This window comes from Camelus dromedarius, unplaced genomic scaffold, assembly GCF_036321535.1.
Source record: "Camelus dromedarius isolate mCamDro1 unplaced genomic scaffold, mCamDro1.pat HAP1_SCAFFOLD_41, whole genome shotgun sequence".
In the NCBI taxonomy this organism is placed as follows: Eukaryota; Metazoa; Chordata; class Mammalia; order Artiodactyla; family Camelidae; genus Camelus; species Camelus dromedarius.
Genome location: NW_026989840.1, coordinates 1014035 through 1038381, shown reverse-complemented (window position 1 = coordinate 1038381; position 24347 = coordinate 1014035). Strand labels below are relative to the sequence as shown.

Genomic DNA, 24347 nt, shown 5'->3' with positions numbered 1-24347 from the left:
TAGTGCCAGGGATTACAGTGTTGAAAGCAGGGCTTGGTTCAGTTAAAAATGAGCTGAAGGCATGAGGTTGTGACATGCTCCTTCCTTCCCACTCCCAGTGTGAAACGTGTAACCGTCGATTTTAAAAAGATAGTTACAGTCCCTAACTAGCCCAGCCCAGCTAGGGTGCGTTAACAGGAACAGCACCACCAGAGGCGTTGGAGACCCAGGGACATTGCAGTCCTAAAGAGCTCCTGGCACAGTTTGGTTTGTTTTGGTTTTTTGTTTTTCTTAAATCGTGGGGCAGACTTGTAGTATAGAGGGAAAAATAATTGTCAAGAAATAATTTTTCATATAACAGCTTTATTGTGATATTGTTCACACACCATGAAGTCCATCCACTTAAATGGTACAATTCAGCAACTTTTAGCATATTCACAGTGGTGCAACAATTATTATTCCAGAACGTTTTCATCACATCAGAAAGACCAGTGAAAATGAGTGACATACCCACCCCTCCTCAGTGGTGTTTCTAAAGAAGTTTCATGCCTATTCCTGACCATAAAATAACTTGTTACATTCCATGAAATATCTGGTAGGAATTCTAATCAGAATTGCAATGAATCTGTGTATCAAAACAGGAAGAATTAATGTCTTTATGGCATAAATTTCTTCTACCCATGAATATATCTGGGACTGTATCTTTTCATCTCTCCAGAGCCTGGCGAATGGGAAGTCCTCACTAATTGTTGGGCTTGTGAATGATGAGATTCTATACATCGTTAGTTGCTACTGTAGCCTTTCACAGAAGAGAAAGTAACCTCCGTGAAGCCAAGTGACACTCTAATGGTCCGAAAGAGTGACAGCCAGTGCTGGAGTGATCCAGTGGACTTGGTGCTTGCAACCAGGATTCTCCAGCACCTACAGCTAAGGGGATTACAGTATTCTTTTTTTTTCTTAATGGCGTTGCTTTTATTTTTACTTATTTTTTTAATTTATTTTTTATTGAAGTGTAGTCAGTTTACAGTGTTAATTTCAGGTGTATAGCAGAGATTCAGTTATAAACATATGCATATGTATATACATATGTATTATATTGTTTTTAGTAGAACTCATTACAAGAAATTGAATATAGTTCCCTGTGCTATATAGTAGGCCCTTGTCATTTATTTTATATTTATTAACGTGTATCTGTTAATCTCCCCTTTCCTGCCTGCTAAGCACAGTTTGCTTTCTATGTCCATGAGTCCATTTGTAGCAGCACCATTTTTCCTAGTTATATATGCTCTTTGGCTGCTTTCAGTTTCAGTAATTCCATGTTATCTGTGAGCGCTTTTCTTCTGGTGGCCTTTATGTGGTTTGCACACGTGGTAATAGAGATCTGTATTTGGGAGAACTCCAGGCCTCGTGTAGTCCCTGGTACAGAGTGCCCACTGAGTTGATGCTTGAACTGGGAAAAAAAACATAGTAAATGTTGGAATTTCCACTATGGTTGAGACTTCCAGGTTTCTGTAACCTGTTTACCCCACCTTATTATTGGCTGCCCCCATACTGGGTAATTTGGTGGAATTTCATGGTATGGTGGTGTAGAGACAGGGCCTTGTATGCTTCTTCTCTTTCCGTTTTCTAACACTCAATCTCCTGGTCCTCCCAGATCCTCCCCCAGTAGTGCCCAGGGCTGGCTTGGTGCTGTGCTGAGGCAATATTTGTTAATAAGGCCCTTTCCTCATCTTTTCTGACCCTCCATTTCTTTCTCTGCACAATGAGGGCTTAGACTAGATAAGTGCTTTTCAGTTTCTTTTAAAGCCATATTTCCTTTGAGAAAAAGAAAATGCAAATCTCTCCTCCCATCCCAACACTTTAGATTTTGTTACTTCCTGCAAGGAGTCACATAGTTCTTTGTGGAAAATTGATGTGATTGTGATTCCAGGTGGCACAGAAAATACTCTTCAGAGATTTATTGCAGGGAGAGGGCAGAAAAGGGGCAGTATGTCACTCTTTCTAGTGTGAGCACTGGAGCAGGGGCTTGGATTTAAATATGATGTCTGTCGTGGCCTCACTTTAATCTTGCACAATGTGACAAACCTCTCTACCTCAGTTTCTTGATGTGTCAAGTTGGGGTGATAATATTTTAAGGCTTTTGTGAAACAATATACACATAATCTATTTGTGTCTCAGTAGAAACAAGACCTGCAAGGGATTCAGGGATTTAAAAAAAAAAATTCTTGCCCATAGCACTATGTAGCTGTGTATTTTAAATTTCCTGGAGGGTGATGGTTGAGTCTAAAGTCCATCGTGGGTCAGGTAGCCCATAGTTCTCTATGTCCCAGTTTGCCCCCTCCTACCCAGTCCTCTTCCTCAGTCCAGGATGAAGTTCCCTAGTAGATTTACACAGAGGTCTTGTGGAAAAGGCTTTTCATTTTATTGTTTCACCAAGAAGGGCTGCCATCATGATCTCTGTGGTCAGGTTTTGAAGGGCTGCATCTTGATGTCTAGTCAGGTGAAGGCTATGCAATTGGGAGTTTCTATGTAATAAAAAGGAAAAAAATTACAAATAGAAAATTAGAACAAGGGTGGTGACAGGGACTCTTGGAAGTGAGCACCTTTAGCTTTGTTAGCTTCAGGTGCAGTGGCCTCTTGCCACGAGGACCCATCCTCTTGCTCTGAATTTGGAGGGACCTGTGGGTTCAGTGGGAATGTTAACTGAGTGTATCTCATGTGCTGGGCATTGTCCTATTTTTTCTGTGTGTTCCTTTTTTGAGACAGTGAGCGCATTTAACCTCAATAGCTTCTTTAAAAAAGTAGAAATTTTATTTTGAGATATAATGTAGATTCCCATGTAGTTGTAAGAGATAATATGGAGAGGGCCTATGGACCCTTTTCCCAGTTTTCCTTAATGGTTCCATCTTGCAAAGTTGGGGTACGATTCATTACTGACTCACTAACAATTTGAGGTTTGTGTTATTGCCATCATTTCTATTCACGATTAAACTGGGGCTTAGAGAAGCACACACACCTGCCCAGGTCACCCACATGGTTAGTGTAGAGACGGGTGGAACGTGGGCTTGGGATTTCCAAGCAGTACCATTATGATGGTCTGTGGCAGGGAGCAGCATTCATTTTGCTTGTTTATTCATTCATTCAACAAACATTTATTGAGTAACCTCTGTGGGTCAGATGCTTTCATAGGGTTATCTGATTCTTCAGCAGTACTGAGAATCAGGTAATATTTACTTTTTTTTAAATCTGAGAAAATTAGCTCTGAGAGGTTATTAGCACCCCAAAGGAAATATAGCTCATAAAGGAGGGATAGTAAATTTGTAGTCACCCCTTTTTATGCAGGTGGTACCCTAGGCATTTTACATTTGCAAACTTCCGTAATCCAGATAAATTCTTGTAAGGCAAGGATTTTTTTTTTTTAATTTAAGTATAGTCAAGATTACATTGTTGTGTCAATTGCAAGGTGTTTTTTGAATTTTGAATTAAAAAGTATTTTTTGAGGAGGGTAATTAGGTTTATTTATTTGTTTCATTTATTAAAATGAGGTACTGGGACCTCGTACATGATAAGCATGTGCTCTACCACTGAACTGTACCCTCCTCCCCAAGGCAAGTTTTCTTATCCATTATTCTGCAGCTTAGGGTTTCAATTAAATTGGAATTGAAATCCAGATCTTTTGTTCCTACTGTTGTCCTTTTCTTTATATTCTGCTGAAGGGGGTTGCGGAAAACAGTTCCTTTTTTCATTTCTTTATTCCGCATTTTTGAGCAGTGACTTTGCATCAGGGCCTTGTTAGGTGCTTTGAAACAGAAAACAAGAAATGACCCTTCTCTGCATGGGCAGGAAGCCTAGACAAAAAGCTGGGTAAAGTGATCCGAGCTACGGTAGCCATGTGCAGGCTCTGAAGGTCAAACTGTACCCCTGGATTTGCTTGGGCTTCCCCTGCCTTCTGGCTGGTACACACCAGGTCACCGCAACCCAGAGGCGCCCACAGCCCACAGCACAATATTTATCTCGATCTCCTCTCCCCTCTCGGCAGGGCCTGCAACATGAGCATCCCTGACTACGTGCAGTTTGCTGAGGACTATGAGACTCTTCCCGTGGTGGTCAAACCAGTGGGGATCATCTCAGAGGAGAATTTCTTTTGCATCTATAAGCGAACCTCCTTGGTGAGCCAGATCAGCCCGTGCAGCTCCCAGGGCACACTCTCTACGCACTACAGGCACCACTATGCGCCCAAGAATGGATGGAGCGTCTTCCAGACCCACCGCATGGTTGTGGGCCTTGTCACCATTACCGACTGCCTCTCGGCCAAGGCCTTCGAGAAGCTCCACGTGCAGAGGAGCTGTATGGCATCATGCTTAATGACTCTCAGCTCTTTGTCTTTGTGCTGCATGGGGAGGTAAGCCAAGCAGCCGCGCACCGACGTGGCCTTCAATCTATGAGGACTGCAGAGTGGTGGAGGAGAGGATCGAGGACTTCACTGAGTCACTCTTCATCTTGCTCAAGTCCAAGTGGCTGGATGGGGCCCCTGACAAGTCTGGGGACAAGATCCCACTCCTCTGCATGCCGTTTGAGAAGGAGGACTTCATGGGACTGGACACAGACAGCAGGTAAGTTTACCTGGAGGCCAGTCCACCCTGGCTGTGTGCCGGGTTTCTTCTCTCCATCCAGAAAGGGATCAGCACGGAATAGGACTCTTTTGTATCCAAGGGGGGAGGGAGGTGCAGCCCACCGGTTTACAGACATTTAAAAGTGAATCCGCCTTTGTTTCAGAGAGATCCTTTTAGTGATAGTGTTAGAGCACTTACTCCTGCTTTTCAGCCAGGACCCTGGTGGGACCCCTGGAGTTGCTGTTCAATAGAGTAGCCACAGCCACTGATGCTAGGAGCACTGGGGAGGAGGCTGGTCTGAGCTGAGATGTGCTGTAGTTCAAATGCACATGAGACGCTGAGGCTTGTCTACTAAAAGCATATATACTATCTTGTTACTTCCTCTATTGATTACATGTCAAAATGATAGTATTTTACATACAGTAGATTATGTAAGATATGTTCTTAAAATCAGTTTCTAGTACTAGTTTTTTGTTTGTTGGTTTGTTTCTTTGTTTACCGTTTTAAATGTGGCAACTGGGAAACTTTCTTTACATGGCTCTCATTTCATTTCTGTTGGGCAGCGTTTCCTGGGACAGTCTCATCCCTTTGCTTATAGATGAGATGCTGAATCCCGAGAGGCAGAACGAGGCGCTGGTTGAGCTGGCTTGGAGACAGTGTCTCCTGCCTCCCAGGCTCAGCACCTGTTCGGCTCAGGCCCTCTCTTCCTGCCCGACAGGCAGCATGCCATGTTAGGACATCAGAAACACCACCAGGGACCTCCGAAAGAACTCCTTATGCAGGGAAAGGCGTATCACAGTGTATGGGAAAGAGCAGAGAAATGTTCATCCTCACTTTGTCCCTGTGATTAAGTCAACGGCCCCACTTTGCCTCGGAATTACAGACGAGCTCTTCTGGGCTGCCTAACCCCCCCAACTTCTGCTCTGTTTCCCCATGTATCTATTGTGCTGTCCCTCGGGCAGAAGAGGGTGAGATGCCTTTGCCGGGGGGTGGTCCCCCTTTGCTGGGGAGAGTGAGGGAATCTGTGTACCCCCGGCCTACGGCCTCGGTCCTTGAGTCTGGAGACGCTCATGGCGGTCCCACAGGTGATGGTCAGACGACCTGGCACGTGCTGCCGTGCCCGCTGTGGAGGCGGTGCTCTGTGATTCTTGAACTTATCTAAGATCAGATTCTACTTTCTGGTTGTTGGTAAGTTGGAGGAGAAGATGCCAGAGAATTGATAAAACGAATATGAGATCAGCCCTGTGAGTGATAGGCAAGAGGACCCGAGTCCCACCTGCGTGAGGTGCCTAGCGGGCTCTGGATGAATTTCCTGTTCCTCCGGGACATGCTTAAAGAAGGGGCAAGGCACGTCGTGGCCATGATCTGTTCTTGTCCTCACAGGGCCCTGTGATCTACATGCCCGCACTCACCATCTGCTCCTTGGAGATGAGGTGTCAGGTTTAGGAGCCTGGGCACTGCTGAGGGCACAGCTGCCAGCACCGTGCTACACGGAGGCTGGCTCCGTTCACCTCACATGTCACCTCCTGCTGATCCACCAGGCGTCAGTCAAGGTAGGTGCATCGGTGCAACGTAAGCAGGGACCACCCTCTCCCCCTGGACAGACTGGTGGGTGAGCAGTGGAAGCCTGGAGCCCTGCCCCAGCCCCCAGGCCAGTGCCTCCTGTTTTGTCACAGGAGGCACTGGTGACATTTTTGCTCAGCAACTACTTGGCTCTGGGTCTACGGACCCACCAGAGAATTCCTGCTTGTTTTTGATTTTTGAAGTCTGCCCTTGGGATTTGGAGGAGTAGCTGGATATGTGCTTAGCCCATAGTGGTTGACACAGTCACCATTGTTTACCCAGAACCTCGTGTACCAGGCATGGCTCCCGGCATCAAAATATAGCAGCGCATTAAACCTCCCTCCTGGTGCGTCTGTCTGTTTTGGTACAGTAAGGTCTCAGCCAGCATCTTAACGTCAGTGAGATAACGCGGCCAGTGAGCTCTGGTCAAGCACGTTCTCCTCCAGTCACTTTTACTCCATTGTTGCTTTTACTATTCCGCAGAAATTAATTTTTTAAACAATGCTTTGGTGCAGGAACAGAGCCTAATTCTCTCCTGCTACTCTTGGTGGAAGTGCGTAAAACTGTCCAGCCTGAAATGTGACCACAATTTGTAGCTTAAGACCTGCCTAGACCCATGTATGTGGAGTTTTGGTTAGGGGCGCTGACCACGTTGGGGTCCCCCGGCAGCGCCGTTCCCCTCAGGCCCCTGCTCTCCCTGGAGCAGGAGGTGAGGGTGGGTCTCACCATCCCCGCTTCCCTGGCCTCACACACTCACGTAAATTCTTGTACGTGCTGTCAAAGTCATTTTTGTTCTTGTGTGTTTCTAATTTTCTCTTGTTCCTCTTTTCCTTTTTCCTTATTCCTTTTTCTCTTGTACTGCCCTTTGAGCATGTTGTTGCGTCTGAAAATGTGGGCTGTGCTCACCCTGCATTGGAAATAGATAGATAGCCCTCCGTGCTGTCTCCATCGCTTTAAAAAGCAAAAACTTAACAGCTGCCTTAATCCATGTATTATCCTTGTCATCTTTTTATTTTCTAATTTTTTTTTAGCACATCACCCACTTGTGTTTGATACCTCTTAAAATCCTTGCTTTAAGGAACCAGTTTGGTCCTCCTTATATTTGGTGACAAATGCGCCCTTATTAAATTTGTTTGATTGTTTTCAAGAAGTGAGATGCGAATTCACTTAGGCGGCTGCTGAGGGATGTTTTTCATGGAGTATTTAAACTTGTAAAGTCAAATTCTGCAGCATCTTGCTACATTCCTTCTTTTACACAAACGTGCTTGGCACTCGGTTCCTGGCTGTCGCTGTGTGACGCGCATGACAGCGCTGCCTGGCCGGCGGTCACTGGTGAGGAAGTGGCAGGCTCGGGGGTGAGCAGCTGTTGGAGGAAGCAGTCACCGTTTTGTTATTTAATTTTTTTTTTTTTGCATTTTTCTTCCCGTGCTATTTACTTTACTTTGCCTTCACAAAGAGGCAGAAGTTGGTCTAAAATCCATGCCACTTTTTTGTTCACTTTACGAGGCTGGTTTATCTGAGTATCAGGACAACATGTCCTTCCCCTAAGTAGCTGGCTCACCTGGATCTGGTGGACATAGGGACTGCTAAAGGGGACCGTAGCTTCCACCCTGCTCCAGCCAGTGGGCATTCAGAGCCGGGTCTGTGGTTTGCCTCAGCAGCCGTGCAGGCCTCCCTGCACCGGCCTTTACTTTTAACCCATGTTGGCAGTAAATAGCTGACTCTGTGTCTGTTGCAGCTGACGTCCACCACTGTCGGCCTTGTCGTTAGTTTGCGGTAGTGAGTCTCCAACACCCCAGTCAACTGTGAAGGAAGATGCTTTGGCCGACGTAGGACCTTGGATTCTCACCCCCACCATGGTTCATCTCACGCGGTGAAAGTGTTTGGCCACCACCATCATGCTGACCATGAGGCCTTGTTTCTCCTTTCATGCTCTGGTCCAAATGTGGACACTTCATTTTTCACTGAATTTGTCTCGCTTCAGACAGGAGAGAATATCTGAAGGAGTCCATCACATTGTGGGTGGGGAACAGATCAGAAGTAAATGTCGCAAGTAGAAGGAGTCTAGTCTGTCCGGGTTGGCAAATGCAGGCTGGGATCGGTGATGGCCGGGCTATGCCCTGGACACAGGCCTTTCCCGTGTCTCCCGAGAGCCCAGGGGTCGGAGTGAGAACAGCCTGGCCTGGGTTCCTCCATCCTCGTCTGCTTACTGACAACTGTTTCTGCTAATTAGGAGTTCCCCCACACCTCGGGCCCTTCAAAAGACCACGGGAGAACATTGAGTCCCTTCTCCTGGGCCTCCTTTGTGAGAATACAGTGCCTTCTGAGGTGACCAGTGGCAGGAGATGCCTCCCCCTCCAGGGAGCACCCTTTGGAGGACTGTGAGTCAGTGCACCATGCTGTGAGCTTGTGGGGTTCCGGCCGTGGTCCCTGCAGAACCAGACTTGAGATGGGCTTAGTGACGGATATAACAGGACTGATTCCAGGGCAGGGCTTGGGGGAGGGAACAGTGGAAATTGAATGTGACCTAAAACACATAGGTAGGTGCTGGGGCTGTTACTAAAATGGGGTGTCAGGAAGGTACCTGCCAGGAATCGAATTCCAGAGTAAATGGTGGACATGAGGCATTTTTAAGATGCCATTTGTCATCCAAGTTAGGACTTCAAAGAGGCACTCGGGTCTAAGGCCCTGGGGCTCAGGTGAAGGAGCCAGACTAGAGATACACGTTGGGAGTCGTCATTCTTAGCTGGTGTTCACAGACGCGCATGTGAATTAGATCATCTTGAGAGCTGCAGACTGAGGCTGATGGGGGGCAGGGCTGTGCCTGGGTTGGAGGAAAGCCCAGACCATGCAGCTTTCGTGTGTCCGTCTGCGGCGTTTGCGATTTTCAAACTAATGCCATTTATCCTTAAGTGGCCGGGGGTTGGGCAGGGCCAGCCTGGAAGAAATCTGAAAGGAGGTTCGTGGCCACGTGTGTGTCTTGGGAAGACGCAGATTCTGCAGGGTCCGGGAGGGTAGATTTCTAAGAAGCTGGAGTTGGAGTGGGGAGAAAGTAGTCACACTCACCTGTGAGGGAGGGAGGGCGTCCTTGGGAGTCGCCACCCTACTGGACTCGCTTTCCAATGAACAGAAGGCAATCAGACAGAGGATCTGAGGTGAGAAGAGATGGGCACTGGGAGGGGAGCAAACCTGGAGAATGGTGGGTGCAAAGTTCTGGAATAGTCTCCCTGAAAATTTGAGTTAAAAATACCCAGACTCTTAAGAACATTGATAGTGACTGGGGAGGAGGCAGTTGTTTTTCTGGCCTACTAAGAGTAATGCATGTATTCAGGGATACACAGAAGATTCGGGCAGTCTTTTCCAGGGGTTTGATCCTTACCAGGGGGAACACTGCAAGTTTAAAGGGGGAGAAGGGCAGCGGAGGGAAGCTAGTCAGTCCCCGTGTCAGGTACCAGACGGCAGCCCTACTTGAGTGTTGCATTCTCATCCATGCCTCCCAGTTGGGCGATGGCAGCTCCCTTTTGCGGATTGGGAAGCCTTCTCAGAGGGGTTAAGGAATTGGTCCGTTTAGCGGCTAGTCAATGCTGTAGCAGGATTCAAGCAGGGCCTTGTCAGACTTCAAGGGCATGTTCTCTCTACTAATTCCGGTACCTCTCTGTTGTACCTGGATTGGTGAATTGGGTCAGTTTTGGAGCCTTTCACAAAAAATACGATTTAAGTGTCTCAGGACAGTTTCACAAAGCTCAGTGTTCTTTGATGGTTCAGAAACACCGCAGTGCTTTTCGCCACACAGAGGTAAGGTCTTACTCCTTGCCGATGACGTGGTTGCAAATGACGTACAGGTGCAAAACCAGACTTAGGAGCTTCTGAAGGGAAACTCTCCAGTTCTCCCTTGTTCGGCTTTCTTCCACGGGATGTAACTGCTGCAGCATAGGCCTGAGCTTTCCATATGGAGTGAGGGTTTGATAACCAAAGTTAGCATAAAACGGTCAGATGAAGAAAATCGACGTTGACAATTTATTTTTGGGTTACATTAGTGAAGATATTCTATCAGTTAATGACCCATATATCGAATGAAATTGAGTACAGAACATTGCAATTCTTACTTTCTATTTAGAGTTCTCTTACAGAGTAAGGTTGCCTGCTTTGGAACATCAGCTCCACCACCACGGCACCTATCAGTGTGTTGGTGTGATTGCATTTATGCAGTCAATGTAATCTGGGCTTCCTCAGCCCCAAACACTCCAGTGCAGAATCACGGGCTGTAGCCATCTCTTAGTCACGCAAATACTTCTAAAATTATATGATGCCAGAAAAGAAAGAAGAGGGAGAGAGAGATTGCCTTTATCAAAGTTCCTTTCTATTCTAACTGCAAACTGTTGTTGAACAGCTCTGGTTTCCTTTGGATATGAATATATACATTTCTTTGCATGTAACCCGGGTTTTGGACTAGAACACCAAGCTCTTGCTGTCCACAAGCCACAAAAATAGTAGCCAAATTGCACAGGTGCAAAATAGTTTATACTTTTTTCTGAGAAAGAATCCTTGAATTTGGGACTTGGGCTGTGATTTTTGCTTTTTGCTTCCCCCACCCCTCTTGAAATCTCTCACTCCTTCCCACGTGGCCCCCAAGAGTTCGTGGTTTCAAAGGAGTGGGCAAACACCCAGTTGGTCACCATGTACTGTTGCTATAGATGGAGCCATGCCAAGACCTAAAGGACATTATCAGAGAGGACTTCCTGGAAGAAATGGGCTCTACATTCAATCGTGAGGACAGAGTAAGTGTCAGCCAGGAGAAGGAGTCAAGAGTGTGGCTCAGGTGGCAGCTGCAGCCCGGGCAGAGGCCTGGAGGCTTGTGGGGTGGGGACCTGGGGAGAGTGTCCTGTGTGGTCCAGGGTGGAGTGTTCCCCTGCTTGGGAGGACCCTGGAGAGAGCCTGGGGTGAAGGGCTTTGGAAGACGTTGGGTTTTATTTGAACAGACACTGGAGGCAGTGAAGGGTGTCAGCAGGAAGTGACCCTCAGGAAAGGTACTTCTGGTTTTGCTTCTGATATTCTACAGACAGAAGGGTCGGGACGGGCGAGAGCAGGTCTGTCTGTCCCTTTGAGACCCACCCCATCATTCATTTATTCATAACACGCGCACTTCTGTGTGTCTAGGGGAGAGTGGGTGGACCCACATTATTAAGCAAAATGTATTTGCTTCTTGTGAGCTTAGCAGTGTCAGAAGTTGACTTAGCCTAGAATGTTCTAGGAATAGAGGAACAAGTTGCGGAGGTTGGAGGGAGGGAAGTCTTCCTTGGGAAACAATCAAAATGAGCCTGGAGTTAAGTGGGTAGTAGGAGCAGGACAGCGGGTCCCTGAGGTCACTGGGGACCTGGGAACTGGGGTGAGGCTGTGAGAGCAGTGTCGGGGGCGGGGCTAGAACGGGGCCAGGGAGCCTCTGAAGGGTTTGAAGTGGGGTGATTTAATCAACTTTGTGATTTGGGAAGGCTGCCGTTGCTCTGTGTGTGTGTGTGTGTGTGTTTGTGTGTAGCGGGGAAGAGGGGGAGGGTGCCACCAACTGGGGGGCCACTAAAACACAATTCACAGGCTGGGAGAGGGGCGTCAGGGCTGCTTGGGGACGGCTGGGGCAGTGTGGATGCCGGATTTCCTTATGGGGAGGACTTGTTATCGGGGTCGCCCGAGAGGCGACTTTTGGCTGGAAGAAAAGAGATGGAGGCTGCCAGGTGGACTTTCCTCTTCTCTCCTTCCCTGCCTTGTGTGATGATCTTAGCTCAGCCAACTTTTGGAACAGAAGAGCTAAGTTCCAGGGTAGCCCAGGACTTTGTTGATCTGGTTCGAGTGAGATGTGATAGGATTTAGATTTCTGTTCAGATCTGCATGTACACTTAGCTAGAAACCTCCCGTCATTTCGATTTCCATGGGGTATTTATTCTTGATAAAGATTGCTTTCTTGGTGAGAGGAAATTTAATACAGCTGTTGTCTTTCTCAAAAAAAATCATATCTTTAAAGAAATTTAATATTCCAAAGAATAGCAAAATTTAAAAATGATAAAGTAAGGCTTTGGTGTAGTTTCTTTGGTTTCTGAGCTAATGTGGAGTTAGAGCCTTTGCATTACTTAATAGCACATCCTTAGTGAGCTGTTAGTGAGCACCCCAGGCCCCACCTCTCAAAACACCATTAAAGTTTGCTCTGGAATAGTGAGGTCATAAAGGTCTTGTTTGCAGAATTCAAACAGTTTTTTTATATTATGCAGCATAGCTCCATTTATAAAATAATAATAGGTTCAAAATTAAGAAAGTGGAAGATAATTGATTTTTTAAAGCTGAAACATAAACTTTCTTGTGCTAATGTTGCAACTGGAAATTTTGAAAAGAAAAATCCTACTGTAATATCATCTAAGTGGAATACATATATGACTTCCACATTTGAAAAGTAACGGCGCAGTGGTTTTAGAAGTCAGGAGCATTCCAACTCAGATACTGGCATTGATGGTTGCTGGTTTTCAATGGAAGAGCCTAAATTTGCCTTCTTAGCATTTTTTTTTCTTTGTAGTGAGAGGGCTGAGTAGTGCTTTGCCAGCATGAGTTTGGGGCAATTTGAGGGCAGATGTCGTGTAGCAGCAGTGAGATATTTCCATGCGTTTAATTTTCCAGACATCACCAGGGCACATGTGGGGTTTGTGCATGCAGGCTGGGATGCTGCAGGACTCCCTAACCCATCACCGTTATGTGCTGGAGCTGCTCCGGTTAGTGAATAATTTTCTGTGCCTTGGAGGTAAAGTGGTCTGATGCAAATGATCAGATATGTAGTTAAAGTGCTATTACTTGAAATAAGAGAAACCTAGAAATATGGCTCTAACAATACAGGATGAGGGAGGAGAATTGTCTGAGCTGCGTGCAGTGGGGAGTCTTCTCAGGTGACTCCCACGCCGTGATTCCTGCCAATATCTGCCCCAGCCCTGCACGGTTGTCCTGCCGAAGCAAGCATGCACTTTGCTCAGAAACGCACTGAATTTCCTTGCGCCTCTGTTTGTTGGCTTTTTTTTGAAAGCACATCTTGCCCTTTGCTTAAATGCCATCCCTGCAAGTCGCCTCATACGCTCATCCTTCTGGACCTCGTCCATACATAGCTGCTGAATGGATGAACAGAATGTAGAATCTCCATTTAGTGAAACATTATTCAGACGTAAGTGTGAATAAAAAAGAAAAAGAGGAAAATGAAAAAGGCCACCTCTTCTGGGAAGTCCACTCTGACTGCTCAACCCGCCCTTTTCTCTTTGAAACACAATCACTTATGCTCCACTCTACTCTTTTTGATAGTACTTACAACCCTCTAATAAACATTAACGTTTTCAAAAAAAAAAAAAAGGGATGCTGATACCACTTCAACATGGACGAGCCTTGACAAGAGCATGTTAAGTGAAAGGAAGCAGACAAACACGGCCACATATTGTTGCCTTCAGTGATCTGAAATGCCCAGAATAGGCACATGCAGAGGCGGAGAGCAGGTGATGGTTGCAAAGGGCTAGGTGGAGGGGGGTTAGGGAGTGACTGCTAGTGACAGGGGGATTCTTTTGGGGTGATGAAGTGTTCTGGAAATAGATGGTGATGAGGGCTGCACAACCGTGAGTGTGCAGAAGACTGCTGAGCTCTGTCTCTGGGAGTGCCTGTGGTTGGGGGCGGCTTTATTTTCTTCTCACCCTGCACTCTGAAGAGACATCTTGTGCAGTGGCCTTTCTACTAGTGTGAGTGGTGAGAATCAGCGACTTTGCAGAGTCTTGTTTCTTTTACCCCCCCTGCTGAGTGTAGGCAAAATAAATTTAAGCCTGAGAATGTGCTCCATCTGCAGAAATGTATTTCAGGTTTGCATGGTGTAAAAATCTTGAGAGCTTTTTAATTGTTGAGGACAGTCTGTGGGGGGAAATAGCCCGTGAAGCCTTGGGGAGACCTGGAAAAACCGCGCTTCCCTCCCTGACACGGGTGGAGTATTCACCCCATTTCAGGCAGTGAAGGGCCCAGACCCGTGAGCGGAGTTGACAATCGTGAATATTTACGTGTATCCGCTGCTTCATCTTGGATATTAATTTCAAGCTGAGTCAGTTTGTGGCGGCAGCCTCATTCTACATCAGGAATTTATAGTATCTGCTCTTTGAGGTGAAGACCTGACAGAGTTTATTATTTAACAGTCTCCCTTGAATTGATATCTCAGATTCCTTTGTCAAAAGCAAAACAGCAGAAATACAGACGTCCTTTAATGCCAATATGACCTGGAAAGGATTTAGTCTCTGTGCCTCAGTGGCCTAATCTGCGGTTGGGGATGGTGATAACAGTGTTTCCCTCAGAGGGGCTGGTGAGGGGAGAGTGAGGAGCACAAAGGGAGGACTTACAGGAGATGCTCATGAATGACTGAATTTAGTGCTCTCAGCCTGGTGAGGCCTCAGGGGCAGAGATTTCAGAACAGAGAATTCCTAGCCAGAGCTAGATCCGTGTTGGCAGCTGTTGTGATCAGTATCACAACTGTGGGTTATCAGGTAGTTTTAAGACTTGGTAATATGAATTCATGAATAATGTTAGAAGACTAGACATCTCAGATTCAGTTTACATAGTTCTCAAGATTTCCTCTGAGAAATGGATGGTTTTTTCCCCATCTTAAATCTGAGATGAGTCTCTAAAAAATTTCTGTATTCCTCCATCTTTTTGCATTAATTCTCAATTTCTTAAAAAAAGAAGTTTTTAAATTGAGTTAGTGGGGACTGAACTGAGGGCCTCATGCATGCTAAGCACATACTCTCCCAAATGAGGTATAATCTCCCCCCTGATTTTTTTTAAAATTTACTTTCTTAGTATTCAGAGGTTAGAGGCCTCTAATTCTTTTTCTGGAGACTTGTCCATGAACCTGTAAATCTATTATTAATGGACAAACTTGGTTTATTAAAAAAATGAATAGAATATTCTGCAATCCATCCAAAAGGAAATGTTCATTGGCTTAAAATATTTCTCCTTTAAGGTGATTTCTCCTTTTTGGTCTAGCTCAATTTATTAACAGACATCCTCATCATCATAATGACCAAACTCGCTCTGAGTGGACACCTCCCTAAGGCTAAAATACTTTCCTCATGCTTTACTTCATAGCAGGTGTTTGACGGTAGGTATCAGTGTCTCCTTTTTTACAGCTGAGGGATTGAGAGATGGAGCAGCTTGTCCCAAATCACACGCAGCTGGCGGTGGCTAGCTCGGTGCTGGAACCCAGGCTTCACAGGATGCATTCTTAATTGCTTCTCTAATCAGCCTCCCGTTGAGTGGTTACCCGAACTCCTGTGACTCCATAAATGGCCGATTTTAGTGATCTCAGCCTGATGAGGCCTTCAAAGGGGAGACACCAGTAAGAATGTGAGACAGAGTGGCATAAATTAAAATTGTACATTTTCACAGATGTTTAATTCTCAGGTAGTGGCATAAAAAGTTAATTTTTATGTATTTTAGTGCTCTGTAAGCACTAAAAACAAAACATTAAAAATAATTATAGTGCAAATGAGAAGGGGGCTTTGAAAGTCCAACCACTGCTGATGATGTTACTTGTTTTTCTCTAGTGGCCCTTATTGACAGAAATACTTACAAAGACTGAATTGGTTTTATGTAGTCTTAATATGGAAAAAAAGATTGTCAGTGAATATTTTAAGAAAATCTTTATTCTTTTCTTTCCTGATGATGTATATATAAGTTGTTTTCATGTCTTAAGTACATTTCCTCATTTGTGAAATTTGAGTAATATCGTTTAACTTGTCTGACTGTGAGAGTTAGTAGCCTTGTATACAAAGAACTCAAGTGGTGCTTAGTAAAAATGTGCTGTCACAATGACAGATATTTTAGAAGGATCAACTCTGAATACTAAAGAGGGTGGCTTATTACTGATGCATATTTAATATGTATATATATGATATATATGAATATGGCTTAAAGTAACAAGGATTCATTTATTTTTTAGTGCACTATGAAGTTTTAATGAAATCTGTATCATTCTAGTGAGACAGGGACTAGTTAAATTGCCTTAAGCAGACGACCTTGAAGATTATTTACACAGAATGTGTATTGTTAGAAATCAGATGTCATGTTGCCGTGTAACCATCCACTCAGACATTTAAATTCGTTGGATTCTGACATCCACATTGATCATTTTCTGGGAATAAGCTTCTCTCTTTTGTGATTAAAGAAAATTTTGATCTTTTTTCCTGCAGTCTTAACAGGTTTAAAATATCAAAACATTGATTTGACATGTAACTTTTTTAATAGAGACAATAAAGCTCATGCTGTTTTATTATGTAAATAAATGTTTTTGTATTTCAACAAATGTATGATTTCCTGGATTTTGAGAAGTATGTTGCAAGATACTTAGATAACCTACTTTCGGAAATATACAGACGCGGCTTTTATGAATATAGGCCTAGTACAGATCTGTTCGTTTTTGCTACAGTGCAAGACATGAGGCATAGGAGAGATTTGCTGCCGATTGCAAGGAGGACAGATCCCATGTCTCAGTCTCCCCTCCTGTAAAATGAAGTGGCTTGACTGGATTCTTTCCTCTTCTAAGATGAGTTTCCATGAGCCTGTGTCTTTTGTTTATATTCAGGAGTATTAGCAATATCAGATTAAGTACTGAGTTACCGTCGCTTCCCCCGAAGCAAAGTGCAGTGTGTGCTACAGAAGCTTTTAGTTATCTGATTCTCGTTTCTGATCCTACAGGCAATTTTTGTGTTGCATGCTTCCTGGCAACCTGGAAGGTCTTTTTAGCCATAGGTGGCGCTTGTTGCACCTTCTTACCATCTTAATTTTCCTGTTTGTTAAAGAAGGCTTAAACAACGTTATTTTGTTTTGATTTCTTTGCTTGATGCTTCAGAATAGCACAATGTCCATTATGTCTGTCTACCTGTAAAAATTGTTCTGCTTATATTTTAGTTTTATTCTGTCATCTCGCTGTGAACATCTCAGACTTGCTGTGTAAACAATGGCAAAATCGGACTTTTCTTCCAGTGTTAGAAACCAGTGAGCCGGGAATTTATAAAACAGCTAGTAGCGGCCTCTGGAGCACCTTAAATCTGAAAAGTGTGCTGGGTTCCCTGAGTATTGATCCCGCTGCTCTGTGTTAATTGGTGGTAGGAGATTTGGTACATATAGGAAGGGGTGTAGTTTTTTGACTTGGGTTTGCGTGCACGTGCTGCCACTGAGCCATGTGAGCCTGAGTCAGTTCGTTCTGAGATTTTCCCTCGTCTGAGAGATTGGGACGTTGGTATCTGCTTTGTAGAATTGTGAGAATTAGAAATTATGTAAAGTGTTTACCACAGTGGGTATGTCAAGAGGGCTCATAATCCTTAGCTGCTGTTTGGTGTGAAGCCATCATTTTATAGTCTTTGTCAATTAATAAGAAACAGGAAAACAAGATAAGCTGGTTTTATGATGAAAGATATTTGAGGAGGTTCCATAGTTCCTATACCCATAATTAAGCATCAGCAGAGTCAGAACTGTTACACAGTCACCCTGAACCAACGTTAAGCCACAGAATTTTTGTTATTTCATATATGTTGGGGCCTATGGGGATCCAATACTTATATGCATGTTGTCTCCAGCAGCCAACTGAGAGATGACACAAAAGAGTAGGCAGGCGATAAATGTCTTCTTACTGATGAAGCTACGTTCTCCATGAACTTCAGGGCTGTGGGAAAATGCGTGTCATGATACTGTGTCCCAGAATTAGAGACTCACCCTGTCCCAGTTAACTCTGAGCCACAGCGAGCCTTCCCTTGAGAGGACCTGCCCCTTCATGCACAGGGCTGTCCTGACATGGAGCTGAGCATCCCAGGTGCTTCCCAATGGTGACCAACACTGGAGGGAAAGGTAGGGTTTCACATTCCCTGCTTGTCTCCCCGGACTCACACCTCACACTCTTAGTGTGACGAGGGCTAGCTGTGATCCAGTGGCCAGGGGTATGAAGGGAGAAGCACTCTCCATGGCCCAGAGGAGTTGGGAGGAGGCATCCCCTCCCTAGTTTAAACAGGTGGTGGGATGGAATGGGAGGGTGCTCCCCAAGAGTTTATAAAAGGAGAAATAAGGATTTTCTTTGGGACTTATACTAGCCAGGAAACACATAATATTATTAGAAGGGAGACTTGTAAATCACTTTTATATTAAGTTGACATTTGTTGAACACCAAAAATGTGCTACATTCTTTTCTGAGAGTTTTACAGAAATGAATCCTTCAATTTTCTCAACAAGTGAGTAAGGAAGGTTTGATTGTTATCCCAGTTTTACAGTGTGGAAATTTCGGCACGGAGAGGGTAAGTAAGTTGGCCAAGGTCACAGAGCTAGTAAGTGGCAGAGCTGGTATTTAAACCCTGGCTGTCTGGTTTTGAGGCTCCCAGCGATGGGCTTTGGGTGTTTAGAGGTATCTGCATCCCTGAATCTTTGTACCACTTTGCATCAGTTAGCCCAGAAATGACAGGGAAAGTAGAGTTACACAGGTGCTCACTATCATGTCTCAGCCACTGTCCACGAAGTGTGCACTGTGATTAGCGTTAATTATTTTCTAGGCATTAGATCTGTTCGTATAACAGAAATTTAGTCCATTGAGTTAATCTACAAACCCTTCCTGCTCTGCTTCTGTCCATGGTTGCCATGTGACTGCCTGCCCGTAATTGGGCTGTGGAGGAGAAAATGTACTCATGGTTGAACTCTGATATTTCAGTCTGGTTTATAGTTTCACTTCTTCTGTTACATTAATAAGTTTCTGGTTTTCTTGCATCAGTGTGTCATGAGTTTGGTTAATGTGAAACCAGTCCATGGGAGCCCAGGGATGCTAAAGCTATAATTTCTGAGCACACTGTCGCACTTCTACCCGTGCAGACCTGGCTGGAGGATGTCCGCCTTCCTCACTGATTTCTCCAAACAGCAGGGTCCTCTCCCACCCCAGGATGTGAGGCTGGGAGCTCTATGAGTTGGCCAGTCGGTGGCCAAGTCCACCAATCAGAAAATGATGAAGTAGCCGGAAGTGGGTTTAATAGACGAAAAGGGCTTCCAGGTAGTCCGATGGGCTGTTCGAGTCCATTTGGTGAGAAGCTGTCCACTGTCTGTGGTTGAGCTGCTGCTTTGCTGTTGAAAAGTCTGGATTAGATGAAGGGATTTTAAAAAGGAGAAAGGAGTGATTTCAGGTGGTACGTCCACACCGGTGAGAAGTGATGGATGACCGCCTGTGTGAGGCATAGACAGAGTCTTACAAACTTCATAAAACAGCTTTAAAAGCTCTGCCATTTGAGTGCACTTCATATGGGGTCCAGTTCATCACTGGTCGCGCTGAGAGGGCAAATAATTGATGATGGTGGAAAGGACACGGAGGCATCAAAAAGTCTCAGTCATGTTCCCTGTTTAAAGGATGTTGCACAATGTAATATATTTGAGCTGGTTATTCACTGAACAATTTTTAGTGTTTTCTGGGACTCCCCAGTGCCCCAAGGCTCCATGCAGCTGAGTGTCCCCTCAGAGCAGCTCTGTCAGTGCTTGCCCTGGGCTGACGTGGTTTCGCGGGGAGCAGGACGGTCAGCGTCCACGGCTCCTCCGAGATCCGTCTCCTCATGCGCAGTGCCGGGTTGCTCATCCGTGTTTACTTAGTAGGTTAGCAGAGAATCACACGTGATGGTTGTCAGGTGTGATTTGTGATTGTCTCTGTGATTGGCATATAGTCAGTGTTTGATAGAAACCCTTGTTTTTTTAGTATAATTGTAGCAGCTAGATTGCAGTGGTTTTTAGTCTGTATTTTTTTATAACTTTATTCTTATTTTTAAATATGCACTTATTTTTATTTATTTTTTTGGAGGTACTGGGGATTGAAGCCAGGACATTGTGCATGCTAAGTAGGTGCTCTACAACTGAGTAATACACACCCTCCTTGTCTGCACTTGAAAATAAATATTGCAATACACAAAATAGATCTTAAACACCATCATGTGACCTAGTCTCTGTATAGACAATTGAACACGTATGCTATTTCAATAAGAATAAATGTTGTTGAGACATACATTTCTGAATCTGTTAATGTGCTTAAAAACGATCATAGGTAGTGATAAACACGAGTCTTTGATCCAGTACTTCTTAGGGTCTGTTTTGCCATCAATGGAAATTACATTCTACAGAGAAGGCTAATTGGGTCTCTTTGATATTTGGATGGTTTAGCAGATGATCAAGTCTTTCAAAAGCTGACAGAATTGTATTTTAAACTAACTACAAAGTTATCTTCTAAAAGTTGGAATTCCTAAGCTTGTGAAGTGTCCAATAATCCAGGGGGTATGTGTCTGTGTCTGTGTGAACGTTTGTGTGTGTGATTTCAGGAAGGTAGAAATAAGTTCCATATAGACTTCTGATACCTTTCTCCTCCAGTTCAAGGTGTAGGCATATATTTACACAAATAAATTGATATTCTTTTGTCATTTGGCATATTGGGAATAAGAGGTTGTCATACTTGTTTCAGAAGGGTTGGGGAGCATGAGCTTAGAAAACGGGAGGAGAAAGAGGCCGGGAGGCACTTCACACTCTGTGCAGGATTTGAGGAACAGTAGCTTTTCTTTTTTCTTCTAAAGCAAACTGGCGCTGAATTGTAACATACTATTACTCAGAATTGCTTTTCTGATCAGATACAAGTGCCTCAGATTTTTGAAGGCAACAAGAATGGTGAAATGTGTTTTAGCAGTTATCTTTAAAAGTAGTTTTATTTTTCAAGTAAAAGGCTATAGCCTGTTCTTTCTTCCAGCGGTACAAGGCATGCTTATTAATCTATGTACATGATCTGTGTGCTTAGTTTCTTTGGTTTTTGTTTTTGTTTTTTTTTTTTTTTTTGAAATGCTTGTTTCATTGTGGTTTGAATGAATGTTTAAAATTTCTGGATTTTGATCTTTAGAACATGCTGATTTATGAGAACCGTTAAAAACCTGATTGTTCTTTGGTCCTTGTTTGTTGGGGCACCCTATTGAATTCTGTTGTCTTTTAAAGAGGGAAATGCTTCCTCTAGCCTGTAGATCATTAAGTGAATGGTTTGCAGTGTGCCTTTAAAATTCTTTGAATGCATTGAGCATGTTTGTCCAGTGAATTTTGAATTGACTCATTGTAATGACTTTGCTTTTGTTTTGTGGCTTTTGCTCCTCTCCACAAGAATTTGAATTCTCTGTGGCATTTTGTATACGTGTTATTAACAGGGGAAAAATTTTGCATTTTTTACAGAGCTGGGTTTTCCTATCCCCTCTGAATGCCATCTATACTTGATACAATAAAAATCTGTTATTGCAGTGCATAATTATTTCATAAACTATTTTTTGGCATAATCAGAAACAATGACAAAGAATGATAAAAAAAAATACAAAAACCTTCCTTCCTTTGAAGAATAGAAATGAGGTGGTCAGGCTCACCCCTGCTTTGTGCCTGACACACTTACTCTCATTTCATTGTGTATCATGATTCGGAGATGGAGTTGCTTCAGGTTTGTAGATTTTTGTTTTAACATTTGTGTTGAATTCTTTCTCCAGGCTGATGTTTCCTGTTGTGTTTGTGGAAAGAGTAGAAGGGAAACAGATACTTTGTTTTGTTTTCAGGAATCCTGAGTTGATGAGAAAATTGTTGAGGGTGGGCTGAGGAAAAGAGTGACACTCCCTCTCCTCCCGGCTGAAATTGATAAACAAATAAATCAATTAAGTGTATCGATATTTGACCAATAGTAGTTAGCGAGCCCAAAATGGATAGATATGCCCAATGGAAATTACTGAGTTGACCTGTAGAATTATGTGCTTTACCAAGTAGAAGCAGCTTAGAGCAATCAGAAAAATCAGTAATATGATGAGATATAAAAGGGATATCATATCTTTTATTTCTGAAACTTTTCTACGGTAAGTTGTGTAGAGCTAAAATTAAGTTTCAAGCACCAGGATTTAAGAGTGTGGGTGGTTCTTTAGGATCGTTATTCACGGATGTGCCTAGACCCTGCTAGAGTGTCTGAAGATGGCAGGAAAAGACCCAGAGGCAGGATTTGTCATCCTAGGGTGTCCTCCATAATGGTTCCATGTGAAAGCCCATGATTGGTTTAACAAACTGTAGCACACACCAGCCTGCTGTGAACTTTGATAAGAAAAAAATATGCTTAGAAACTGCTTTGCAAGCAAGTGCCTGTGCATCCTCACACCAGTCTCCTTGCCTTAAAAAGCAGAGAAAATGCTTTCCTTGCATAGTTGAGGTTTTAGATATCACTCTGCTGGTTGCAAAGCAAGGACCGTGGCCCTCAGCAATAAACGCTTGGCTTGTGTGCTGTTAGATAGTCTATTATCCCCAAAACAAGGACCTGGCTGGTCTGGTGGTCTGCTTTGTAATTCACATATCTAAAAATGTATCTTGTTCCCCTCACCCCATGACTTCCCTAAAGATACACTAATCCTTTGTACTCATTGTGGATTTTACAATCTCTGCCTCATCCCGTCTTTCCCGAAGTTCCTCCTTACTATCTCACAACTGTTGATGAATTTTTCCTTTGATTATACACAATAAATATGGGAGCATTTGAGAGGCTCGTGGAGTTGGCTCCCTACTCCCTCTCGATTTCCTGGCTTTTTACACAGAGTCTTGAATAATCATTCCGTGCTGGTAAGACTTCTGCCAGCCAGATGCCACAGTTCCAGGTGAGAAGTATGCAGGCTTTATCTCTCCTACCCGAGGGAGAGAGAGGAGAGAATTGAGATATGCTCCGCCGTGGTCCCTTCTTGCCCCAGAGCAACTGCAGTTCACCTGAAGCTTTCTGGCCTCTGCTAAGATGGCCTCTGTCCCAGGACTGACTGCAGCCTTTTCTTCCCTTGTCAACATTTCCTTTCAGAAGTTGGTCTCTTCTCTGCAATTCCACCCTGGCAGATGTGATGGTGGTCAGCGTGCTGGTGGGCAGTCATTTGGGGACTCCCAGGAGCCATGCTGATTCTCCTGAATCTCTCAATCGGGGTTACAGAACAGTCGAGAACCGAAGGAAGCCCATTCACGTGAGGTCAACAGAGCATTACATCACTTTCATTTTATTATTGAATTTTCAGTAGAGAAATTATTTGTAGCAAACTGTTCCAGATATTCCGCCGCCTGCTTTCCTCATCACCACTTCCTTGCTGGCTCTGGTGCTTGTTTTACAGACCAGGTTTCTTCTCTGGTCATTTCTAGCAGCTTGGCTTGCCGAATCCTTGATCTGCATTTGAAGCAGAATGCTTCTTTTTGATGTGAAACTAATTTTCCTATTTCTGAATATTTCGTGTACTCTCAGCAACTGTTTCAAGTGAAATGCTCTTGTCCAATTTCGGTTAACTCACATTTGCTGATCTCCTGCTTTCATGCTGAGGGCAGTTTCTTCTTCCTCTAATAAAAGTTAGCAATTTGCATTTACTATGGGAAGGTACTGGCCCGAGGTGCTTTTTTTCTTAACAATTTTAATACAATTCACCCATTAAAATATACAGCGGTTTTTACTCTATGCCCAGAATTGTGCATCCCATTCAATCTTAGAACATTTTCTTCCCCCCAACAGGAAGCCCCGTATGCATAAGCAGATATTTCCATCTTCCCCATCGTCCCCCAGCCCCAATGAGCCACTCTTCTCTCTCTGTGGATTTGCCTGTACTGGACATTTCATTTAAATCGAGTCACTTCATGTAAGTGGAACCGTCTATTGTGACTGACTTCTTTCACACTGAGTAACGTTTTCAATGTTTGTCCACGTTGTGGCCTGTGTCAGTACTCTATGCTTTGCTATTGCTGAATAATATTCCACTGTATGGCTGGGCCCCACTGTTTACCCATTCATCAGGTGATAGGCATTTGGGTTGTTTCTGCTTTTTGGCTTTGATGAGTAGTGTCGCCGCGAACATTCCTTTAGGAGTTTTTATGTGGACATTTGTTTTCAGTTCTCTTACGTGTGTGCCCAGACAGCAGAATTGCTGGGTCATTCAGAAACCAAATGTTCAACTCCCTGAGGACCTGCCAGCCTGTTTACCAAAGTGGCCACGCTGTGTTACGTCCTCACCAGCAACTGCTGCCTGCTCCGCTTCCTCTGTGTCCTCATTAGTGCTTGTTATTTTTTTTTTTTAATATAACCTATTGTTGTGGGTGTGAAGCGGTTTCTTCTAGTGGTTTTGA

General features: G+C 44.2%; 1 protein-coding gene across 1 annotated transcript in view; it reads left to right on the top strand.

The window, feature by feature from the left end:
* LOC135320905 (uncharacterized) overlaps nt 1-24347 on the top strand; it is a 140321-nt gene that overhangs the window by 85169 nt on the left and 30805 nt on the right. The window contains exons 25-27 of the mRNA XM_064484111.1: nt 698-4592; nt 5976-6145; nt 7894-10933. The gene's annotated coding sequence lies outside the window, so the exon portion shown is untranslated. The remainder of the gene's footprint in view (nt 1-697; nt 4593-5975; nt 6146-7893; nt 10934-24347) is intronic.